Source organism: Lepisosteus oculatus, chromosome 14 (assembly GCF_040954835.1).
Source record: "Lepisosteus oculatus isolate fLepOcu1 chromosome 14, fLepOcu1.hap2, whole genome shotgun sequence".
Taxonomy (NCBI): domain Eukaryota; kingdom Metazoa; phylum Chordata; class Actinopteri; order Semionotiformes; family Lepisosteidae; genus Lepisosteus; species Lepisosteus oculatus.
Genome location: NC_090709.1, coordinates 5,844,407 through 5,856,364, shown reverse-complemented (window position 1 = coordinate 5,856,364; position 11,958 = coordinate 5,844,407). Strand labels below are relative to the sequence as shown.

The following is an 11,958-nucleotide window of genomic DNA, read 5'->3' as shown; positions in this document are numbered from 1 at the left end:
AATACACCCTGGACATCGCGCCAGTCCTTCACAGGACAGACAGACACAAACACACACACACCAGGGCCAGTTTTCCCATAAACCAATTAACTTACCAGTATGTTTTGGAGTGCGAGAGGGAGTCAAATCACACATATGGAGAAAACCCATGTAACCCAGAGAGAACATACAAACCCCACACACACAGGGTGGCAGGAATTGAACCTAGGACCCCAGTGCTGCAAGATAGCAATGCTAACCACTTCACCACCATTAGAAATGGATGGATATCTTAGTTATCTTTCTAGTTCAGATTGTTCAGATTGGGTCATTTCCCAATCAGAAACCGTGGTTCAACCACGACATACGCAATAAAATAAAAGTTAGATCCACCGCGTTCAAATCGGGGGACGAAGAGCTGTACAAGAAATCACGGTATGCATTAGAAGAAGCCATAAAACGCGCCAAACGGAGCTACAGAGTGCGGCTTGAAACGCAGTGCGCTGACACCCGGAGGCTGTGGCAGGGATTACAGTCAATCACAGGCTACAAGGGCTGCAGCCAGGAGATTGACACGAACAACACATCCCTGCCTGACGAGCTGAACCACTTCTATGCCCGCTTTGATGCTCTGAACACGGGCACTGCTGAGAAGACCCCAAGCGTGCAGGGCGAGTTAGCAATAAAGTTCAAGTCAAGTCAAGTCAAGTCAAGTAGTTCACAGGTTTGCATGCATAATTTAATTTTGAAAGCCACTGAGACATGCTACATTAGATGTATTTAAAACAGTGAACTTAGTGTAACATACCATTCAGAAATACAATCGAGAACAGTTTTGTGGCGTTTGTATGGATGAAACGTTTCTAAAATGTATAACAAAACAAAATTAAAGACGATTAAAATCTGTAATCTTTCCACTTGTAATGTCATTAGACAGAACAACAAGTTTCTGCTTTGTCTAAGGATGGTATCAAAAAGTAGTCTAAGTGGTGAGAAAGCTGTGCTTAATGATTATTAAGGAACTTAAAAGTAAAAAGAGATGCTTCATATTGCGTTATAGTTTTTAAAATTATTGCTGCCTTAAGCGCTCCAGGCAGCAGAACATTCGTTCTGTACTGCTGAGCTCTGCGCCTCCTCCCTCTCTCGGTGCCGCGCCCCTCTCTGACGGAGCGCAGTGGGCGGTACGTTATTTTCAGAGCCTCTGATTGGGAAAAAAAGACCTGCTGATCAGTTTCACACAACAGGAAGAGAAAAGAATGGGATTTTTTTCTCTTCGAAGCGTGTGTTGTCTTTATGAAATTCATGTATTTTAAACGTTTAATTAAGAAGTTAAAACTTTACGCCGTAAACAAAGATTCTGAGCTGATCACGAGGAAGAAAAATCACCCATTTTTCGCGCATAAAAAGTGTTTTTTAACTCTCGAAACCTGTTTTTATAGGTTTTAAAGTCGTGCAATGTCTAAGTTAAGCAGGAACACATTATTATATCTCATTTTTTATTTCTTTTTAAAAAAATTAAAAATCGTTTGCCCAGCCTATTAAAAGGCCTGTTCTTTCATGATCATCAATTTTGTAATGTCAGTTTGTCACACTTGTCAAAGTGTGCATTGTTTTGAGCAAACTTTTATCTTTCCTATGTTTCTGTCACTTGAATACAAATGCTTGTGTAGATGTCTGTAGTTATCTGTAGTTAAACAAATTTGTAGTTTTAAATTTTGGGATGCTATATTTTTCAACAAGCAGTTGAAATTTATGCCAGGTTGTCTCATGTTGTGTCTGGTTTTGACAACAGTGTTTTGGTCCTTTTTTATACAAATAAGTTAATAACAAGCATTTAAATTTCCTTTTCCTCTGGGGTTGATATTATCATTGTGAGTGTCCAAGGGCTCCTTAATTTTTTATTGATACTTTTAATATCATACATTTGAAATTACACACAGATAAAAATAGTTTTAAAAAGTTTATTGCAAAACAAAGTTTTAATCAAATTTGTAAAAAATGTTACCATCAAAAGTGGTACATTCAGAATTGTATATTAACAAATGCTTTTATTTCTAATTTTTGATACATCAAATTATTTAAAAAAGGAGAAAGAATAAAAAAAGAAAAAAGGCACAAATGGGATGTTCTCTTTTGTAAAACACAAGCTGCAGATCCTTTCACGGATGTTGAAAGGGACAAACTGTGAAGTGGCAGGAGAGCGACAAATATACGACTACACACTGACAGACACAACACACATTCACAGCCATGCATTCACAGAAACATACTCAGAGAATCCACATGCTCACACAGCAACATACGTAACAAACTCACAGACACACACCCCACAGACGCACAGACACCACGTACACACTTATCTACAGATGCACGATAACTAACACTAGCACAAATACTACTAATTGTCACGGACGGCGGAAGGGATGAACCGTGGAATGGAGGAGAGTGAAAAAAGACCCTATATGTAGCAGCGAATTGGGGGATTCGCCCCGGGCTATGCAGTTCGGGAGTTGAATAGAAACCTTTGCCCTCAGGCAGCAGACGTGGGGCAACCTGGTGCTAGGCGGGTCTCAGGACGTCCGAACGTCAATGCTGAGGGAAGAGGAATGAGTGACCCGGAAATATATAGCCCCAGAGAGAGAGACACCGGAAGGACAGCAAAGCACAGAAAACTAGGGACAGGACAGAGTAAGAGTGCCCTCTGGGTGCAGAGGGCATGACAGGTCCTGTAGATACAGACACTGAAGACAATATGGAAACAGTGGAGTGAAGTGGACTCAGGTCACAGTGTCAGTGTGGAAACAGTGGAGTGAAGTGGATTCAGGTGACAGACAGTGTCAGTGTGGAAACAGTGGAGTGAGGTGGACTCAGGTCACAGAGAGTGTCATTGTGGATACAGTGGAGTGAAGTGGACTCAGGACACAGACAGTGTCAGTGTGGAAACAGTGGAGTGAAGTGGACTCAGGACACAGACAGTGCCAGTGTGGAGACAGTGGAGTGAAGTGGACTCAGGTCGCAGACAGTCTCAGACAGTCTCAGTGCCCAGAGCAGCTCTAGGACTGCATGAGACTATTAGTGAAGCTCTTCTGTGTCTAGACCTGCAAGAGGACCTTCTCCCAGACAGCCCTGTCCGTCTCACAGTGCCCATCCTCTCCCTGAGACTCGTCCCCAACATCATTGTAGTCAGTCCCGTCGGGGGCAGAAACTCCTTCCTTAGAGGGCAGTGTGGGCAGGACCCAGTCCACTCCAGGGCCAGTGTGGGGGACACCTGACAGACAGACACAGACTCAGAGAAAGGCAGTGTGCAGGACATGGACAGGAACAACTCTCTGAGCTGAAATTTTAATATGTATAATATAAATATGGTATGTATTTTTTTAATTGTATATGTGTGTCTTTAAAACAATGTAACTGTAAATACAAATAATACAAAAACAATGTTATAATTAAGACAAGCCTTAACAAGTAAGATTTCTCAGATGTTAGGTATTTAAATTATGTTGAAGTCCAAAGCCTTCAATATGACATTTTTCAAATTAAATCAAATGACATTGTATTTTTTAGGAATAATTTGTGATCAATGCAGATTTTACTTATATTAACAAAGTACCAATGTTTTAAAAACCACGATGTGGAAAACCTATGACAGCTATTCTAAACTTTGTGTCATGCCCTCTGCAGCCTCTGTAGCACTCCTAATCTGTCCTGTCCCTAGTTTCCTGTGCTTTGCTGTCCTTCCAGTGTCTCTCTCTCTGGTGCTATATATTTCTGGGTCACTCATTCACCTTCGCTCAGCATTGATGTTCAGATGTCCCGAGACCCGCCTATCACCAGGTCGCCCCATGTCCGCTGCCTGAGGGCATTAGTTTCTATATGACTCCTGAACTGCTGAGCCCGGGCTAGCCCCTGTTCTGCCGCTATGATTATGTGTCTTTTCTGCTCTCCTGCCATTCCACGGTTAGTCCCTTCCAACATCAGCGACACTTAGTTATTGTCTCCGCTGTCAGAAAGCACAGAGAGCACAGTTGCTGCTCTTGGAGAATCTGGAACCTTGTTCTACGCAGACTTTGCTCTGTTAGATCAGATAAGTAGCTGATCCATGTCAAACTTATGATTGGGTTGGGTTGCACTAAGACTCTGATCTTAGATTAAATTGAGCCACTGTTAAGGCCTGGTGCCCTCTTGGATGAGAGTGGCACCAAAATTGATTACTGTGGATTATCTTCCCATGAACTATCTCACCCACACTGAGCCCCCTGGCTGTAGCCCCCTTTACCTGAAGTGGGGTCTCCCTCACTGTCCCCCACATCACTGTATCCAGAGGGTGTCTCATCAGAGAGGAGTCTCCCTGTGAACAGAAGAGCAGGTTTGTAATGACTGTCACCCTGAGACCCCTTTTATCTGTATTTGAGCTAGTGTTTAATTGTATTAATATGAAGGCATGTGTAGGCTGGTACAGGGGGTTCTCCTGAGTCTTATTTATAATAACTCACCTGACACGGTGTCTGGACTCTGGGGCACAGTGATGACATCATCATAGTACTCTGGAGCCTCTTCTTTCACAGAGGACATCTGCTCTCCTGAACCACACACTGTCACACATCAGATTTAAAATGAAAGAGATCTGGCAACCTAACTCTATAATACATTTCAAACTAATTTCAGATTTTTATTGAGATGGTGAATAACATCAGGGCCACCTGAATAAGGACAAAGAGAGCAATGCTGTGAACCCTTGTGAAACATCTAAAGAGGAGCTGGACATGGGCAGCAGAATAACCCAGAGATTAATCCAGATTTAGTGTGATGAGCTGTGTAGTGCACAGAGAGAGGAGAGAGATTCAGACTCTGTGGGATTGGTGCAGAGTTTCCCCATGTGATTGGACTGAAATAACCAACCTGACAAGGCATCTGGGCTCTGAGGTACAGTTACAGCATCATCATAGTACTCAGGGGCCTCTTCTTTCACAAAGGACATCAGCTCTCCTGAAGCACACAGAGCACAGCTTCACTGACACACAGCAGCACATCAGAACACACTAAGGAACTAAACATCATGTTAGAACTTAAACACCACACTTGAAATACAGGAGATCAGGAAACCTGATTTCCACTCCTATTCACTTCTGTAATATATTTAAAACTATGCCTTGATTTGGACATCTGGAGGATGAACAATGGAGGATGATCCCTCCATTGGGGCCTTTTTTCTGACCGCCCCATCATCTCATATCGCCAACCACCTAATCTGCGTCACCTTCTTGTTCACAGCTCCCTTGACTGCCCTCAGCAACCATCCACACCAGGCCCTTTCCCTTGCAACAGAGCTTGCTGTATCACCTGCAAGTACAAATCCAACACCACACTCATTCAAGGCCCCTCAGGACAATTCCAGTTCACCCAGATGGCATCTTGTACCTCCAGCAACCTTTTTTACTGTATCTCTTGCAGTAAATGCCCAGCCATCTACATTGGAGAAACAGGAAGGAGACTCGGAGACTGCTTCAGAGTACATGTCAGGGCTGTGAAGATTAAAGATCTCTCCAAGCCCATTGTTTCTCATTTCACCTCTGATGGCCACGACCACTCTAATTTCTCCGTCTGTGTTCTCAAAGACAGTTTTCCAAACTCATACATCAGAAAGACTACTGAAACCAAAATAATCCTGCAGCTAGGATCACACCTTTCCCCTTCTCTTAACAACAGACTACTTTTCTTCAAAATTTTCTCCATTCATTGGAAGTGTCATTTCACACCTCTCTATACCTATTCTGACTTCACACCTCTTGATTGGCCTCTCTTTCTCTGCCCTGCTCCAGCCTCTCACTCCTCCTCTCTTCCAGCCTTTGTTCTCCCGCTACATTACCTTTGCCTACTGCTTTCTCTTTCTCACACCTGAAGAAGGGTCCATGGCCGAAACGTTGTGTTTTCTTCTTTTTTTTCGCATGGAATAAACCTATTACTTGTTCCTTTGCAGCCTACACATGCTGACGCAGCTCCCCAACCTGAACTACTAGATTTGAACATGATTTGAACAATGATGGCTGTATTTGAAAGAGAAAGTAGTGCCGTGCACACTTTGAGATATAGGAAGGGGAACCGGATAGCACAATCATGCAGACTGAATATGAATGTGAGTCAGATTCATGTGACTGGTGCAGAATAACACAGATTCAGTAATGAGAGGCTGAGATCAAGGAGAGAATAGAGAGAGTGAGTCTCATTGGGATTGGTGCAGGGTTTCCCCATGTGACTGAACTGAAATAACCCACCTGACAAGGCATCAGGGCTCTGACGTACAGTTACAGCATCATCATAGTACTCTGGGATCTCTTCTTTCAGAGAGGGTATCGACTCTTCTGAACCACAAAAAGAAACAGAGAATTTACACTTCAGGACTCTGAGTGATTTCACCACATAGCTACAATAACTTTAGTATTTCATAACACTTTGATGTTTGTGTGTACTGTCCGTGTGAAACAGAAAGTAAAGTAAAACATATTTTCTATTTGGTTATTGTGAAGTGCAATTTCTAATGCTTTGTGGTGTATAATTAAGTCATGTCTCTAGGGTCAATGATTTAACATTTAATTAGAAAGAGTTTCTACAGCATACTGTTCCCCAGTCATCACACTGGGAAACTTGTACTGAATTCTGGACCTGAGGCAAAATCTCCTGCTCAATCAACACCAATTAGGCCAGCTTCCTGACATTTCCTTAAAGGTCTTCCATCCAAATTACTGATCAAGTCTAGTTTTGCACAGCCTCTGTGATCTGTTGAGATCAGGCTAGTAAGAGGCAGCACTGAAGAGCAGGGTTTATAAGGTATCACAAACGCATGTGGTCATATTTGTATGATCCAGGATTTTCTACTTGAGTTCTCTAAATGTCATCCTGGTTTGAGGTGAGAGTGAGTACTTGACTGAAGATCCCCCACTCCCAAACTGAGCCCTTGACTCCATCTCCCCTCACCTGGTACTAGTTCTCCCTCACTGTCCTCCACATCATTGTATCCAGAGGGCAGCTCGTCAGAGAGGAATCTCCCTGTTAACAGGAGGACAGATCAGTATTACCTGCAGTCAGGCAGCAGCCTCACCGTGTTCTACTGACTGTTCCCACTGGGAGAAGCCAGGGTCTGAACAGTAACACAGGGCTTGTGTTTATAAGGCAGATCAGGGACAGTGTTGTGCTGGTTTTCATAACTCCGCTCTGATGCACCTCTTGAGAAAAAAAAAAACTACTATCTGAAATAAGTTGAGTGAGATTTTCTACAATTTTTAAGTCCTCAGATTTTCCTCAGAGGGTGGAGACTAAACACACCTGAACACTCTCTCTACTCACCTCTCCTGGGGGTGCTGGAGGTTCCTTCTCTGGCCAGTTTGTACTCTATTTCCTCATAGACGGCATCATGATAGGGGGCTAGTGCTCCCTCAGATAGGGCTGAAACAGACACTCAGGGTTAACACGAAGGGAGAGGAGTACAAGCAAATCAATTCACTGCTAAACATTTTTGGACATTTCTGCATATAAATATTGTAATTCTAAACATCTGCAAATTTCTTCAGATGTCCATTTTTAATTATTTACACTCTTTCGTACATTTAAACAGTTTTTCTCTAACTCTATTAAACTAGTTCACATCCAACATCCACATTAAATTGGACAGAACATAAGTGATAACATAACATAACATAACATAAGTGATAATTTAGAGATATTTTTTGTTTCTGTTCAATATAGATCAGTTCTATGTGACAGTAATGGCCACTAGAGGTCAGTATGTGAACGGTGAGTTCCCTCTCTACCTTTCCTCAACTTCCTGTTCTGGATCAGCTGCCCCACTAACAGGGCCAGCACCACGAAGAGCAGAGCCCCCAGCAGCAGGAGGGCCAGGGGTGAGACAGACAGGCCTCCCAGCGGCTGTGTCTGGGGTGTTGTCCTGGTGCTGCCTGAGGAAGAAGGAGACAGGAGATGAACAGGGATGAGGAGTTATGCTGTTGGGCTCATACAGGCTTTGACACATGAAATTCCCTGAGTTTCCTATCAGGAGGTGTTAGGATCTCAGGGTTAACCCATCTGAACATATAAAAGTAAAGGATCTTACTTTTACATCAAGACTGTCAGAAAATCACTGAGGGAGGAGAGGAGATACTACAGCTACAGCAGGAAGCTAAGGAGACATTGATCTTCACAATGAGGGGGGGGGGGAGGACACACTACAGCTACAGTGGGAATTTAAAGAGACAGAAAGACAGGAGTTATCAATGACAAGGGGGATTTCTGTTCACCTGTTGTTGGACTTGCTGTTGTCTCTGACAAACCTGTAGAAGAGATACGAGAACTGTCATTATTTTGCCTTCGGTTTTACTGCAAGTTGAATCCACAGTGGAGTTAATATAAAAATACATTTGTTCCTTGAGGTAAAATGCTGGATTGCAGAGATGAAAGATATCAGGTTCTTAATTGAAGACTAGTTTTGTTCACACACACAGTGCTACGCAACATCCCATATTTATTACTGATGATTTTAGTTGGTTCAGTTAGATTTTAAACAGTGATAGAATAAGGGTAACAACAGTCTATCTTCTCCACCAATCTGCTACCTTGTTCATCTACAGTACTAAGACTCTCCTCACCTGTACAGGTAACCCCTGCATCCTCCTTGTGTCGACAGTCACTCTGATTCAGTCCAGAGTGACAGCAGTCCCACAGGTGAAGCTCACTGCCTGTGCAGTTCACCTCATCCAGCCAGATGGCGCCACTCCCTGGTCCGAATAAGGCCTCTTTTTCTGCTATCACTGCGTCCCCACAGCCCAGCTGTCTGCAGACCACCTGAGCATCCTGCAGGTCCCAGGAGTCGTCACAGACTGTCCCCCAGGAGCCCTCATAACGCAGCTCCAGCCGTCCAGAACAGTTATTGCCTCCAACCAGGCGCAGAGACAGCGGGACTGAGAGAGCAGAGAGGTTACTGATTATCCTCAGCTCAGTGACTGTAGAAGAGATCAGTGAGTTTACTGAACACTGTAAAAGAGAATGTTGTTGTTGCTGAGTGAGTCTGAAAGAAAACATTGTCCTAAGCTCGTTGACTGACTATTCCGTTGTAGAAGAGAGCAGTGAAGTTATTGAAAGATGTGAGTAGAGATTAGTGAGGTATTGAAGAGAGCTGTATGGTTACTCTTCCTCAGCTCAGGGCTGCAGTGTCTCTGACTGTTTTACACACTGAACTCACCTGGGCAGTACAGCTGAGGCTGCTCTTCCTGAGGGGCTGGAGTGCTTCTGTCAGCTTCTTTTCGAGGACCTTCAAAGATTCATGATCACATACAAAATCAAACTCACAGAAAATAGTGAAGAACAGCAATAACATTTATTTTATTTTATACTTATTTGGGTATGAATTGATAAGAATTCTGTTTAAATTTCTTGTCAGTTCTAAATATTGCAACACATTAATTTGCAAAGCTGCTCAACAGGAAAACAGGAACAGTCTTTCCTCTGTACCTGAGCAGGTGATCTCAGCCACTTCCCGGTCTGTGCACTCATTCTGACCCCAGGGGGAGGAGGGACACTGCCACAGGGTGGAGTCGTGTTTGCGACAGGAGACAGAGTCCAGCCATTTGGGATCAGGGCTCAGCCTAGAGTTTCTCTCTCTGACGGTGCCCTTGTCTCCACAGCCCAGCTCACTGCAGCTGTGTAGTCAGACATTCTGTTCTGACAGACGCTGCCCCAGGTGCCATTGTAGTAAACCTCTGCCTGTCCTGAACAGCCTGAAGACAGTCTCAGTAGAGTGTGATCTGCCAACATAACGGGGAAAGAGGCCCTGATAAGAGCAAGCCCAATGTTTCATTCTGAACTGGTAAGAAACAGATGGAACAGTGAATTGCATTGAGATGAGAAATAGCATTAAAAACTTATGAGATTGCATTGAGATGAGAAATAGCATTAAAAACTTATGAAGATGAAGATGAAGACTGTTGAAATGTTCTACTGGGTTACTAATAAATAAAATCCATTTAGAGGATTGAGGTCTGATACAGAGCATCAGCAAAATTCTGATCAGCTTGGTTGCTCATCAGCAGCACTCAGAGTGACTGAAATAGCACTGTGAGAGGAGAACATGCAGCTTGGGTTGACAATTGACACCAAGTGATTCTCCAGCATCTGGCTTGAAGACACTTTTGGATCAAATTGAGATGAAAATATTGAGGCAGAAAGTCATGAAAGACAATGGCCACGACAACCACACCCTGTCAGGCAGCAGACAACAGCTCACATTGATGTGAGGAGTTTATAGCTTGCAGATTAGTTCTGAGATTTCACTTAAGGACTGAAACTCAAGTCAAACACATCTAGGCACTCTAGATGCAAGCCATATCCACAATCTGGGATTAAAGAATCTGGATATTTTAATTTTAATTATCTTTCTTACCTGAACACAGAATTCTCACATCCTCTTTGTGTCCACAGTCATGTTGTCCCCACCATGCTGAGTGACAATCCCACAGAGACGACTCGTTCCCCAGACAGCCCACCTCATCCAGCCAGATGGGTCCAGTTCCCTGGCTGAAGGAGTCTGGTACTGGGGCACTAAGGGCCGTCCCACACTGGAGCTGCCTGCACACCACCTGAGAGTCTGCCAGGTCCCAGGAGTCATCGCAGACTGTCCCCCAGGAGCCACTGTGATAAACCTCCAGCCTCCCAGCAAAGTCACTTCCTTCTCCAACAAGCCTGAGGGACAGCTGGTCTAGGAGCAGAGATTCAGAGATCAGGAATCAGAGGCCAGTGCAGTTCTAAGAGATTACCATAACCTGCTGTTACAAGTTGAAGATTAGCTCAGCCCACTAGGCACAGCAGATACAGTTCAAGTACAGTGTTTCTTGGCTTAAGATTAATTTAATATATACACTTATTGTAACAGATTGTTCATAAGCAGTATACCAGATAAGTCACTTTTCTGACCCACTGTTAGGCACAGAGACAATAGCTCCACCAGTGACAAATTGCAGTATTCAGATAGATGTGTTTGCTGTAGATCCCAAAGACCCGAGTGTGTTTGTGACACACAGAAAATACTGCACACACACAGCTGTTGCCTCACAGACTGATCTGGGATTCCACTGAGCAACAGAGACATCAACACACTGAGAGCCCTGGAGATTCAGAACAGGGGCTAATTCATACCTGGTGTTTTGGAAGAGGATACAGCTGAAGATAGGAAACCTGGGAAACAAACAGAGGGAGAGAAATCAGACTGCGAACCATGTGTGAGAGGAGCAATTTAACACCAGAAATGAAACTACAATTAAAACAGCACTGATGTGATTAAGACAGTCCTCAATCTCTCTTTACCTGCCCCATGAGAATCTCTGGTCATATCTGAGGTTGTAAAAGAGAAGCAAGGAGCTCATTTCTGTCCACAGGAGTGATGTTTCACCAGTAGTGTGTTAACTGTGTTTGGATCTGAGAAAGAATGTCTGTAAAACTTGAGTTTTCCGAGTCTCACTTTATCTTCAGCCTCCTGTTTAATTGGGCTCTATTAATTAAACTAATTAAACAAGTCAGATGTTAATTACAGGATACTGAGGTCCAGTTTCCTTTTTAGGACCATCTTCCTACTAATATAAAACTGATTTTTACTGCTCACAATATTTGTATAGCAATCTGAAAAAAATAAATAGTAATATATTTTTAAATAATATTCAGATAATATTTGAATTTAATGTTTAAAACACACATAAATGATTTGAGAAACATTAATGCACCTCTGTCCCTCGTGTGTAACAGAGCAGTTCTTGAGTAAATCATGAAAACAGTGTGCTGCTGTGTGTAAACAGAGGGGGTGTCACTGTTTTAAACAAACAATTCTCACCAGAGCAGATGACTCCTGCGTCCTGTCCATGAGAGCACCCTGCTCTCCCCCATGAAGAGACAGTGCAGTGTGAGAGATGGCTCTCATTGCCCCGGCACTCAAACACATCAGCC

At 43.4% G+C, this 11,958-nt stretch overlaps 1 pseudogene; it reads right to left on the bottom strand.

Annotated features, from left to right (window-relative positions):
* Positions 1-2,039: 2,039 nt before the first annotated feature.
* On the bottom strand, positions 2,040-11,350 carry LOC138243390 (antigen WC1.1-like; annotated as a pseudogene).
* Positions 11,351-11,958: the final 608 nt, after the last annotated feature.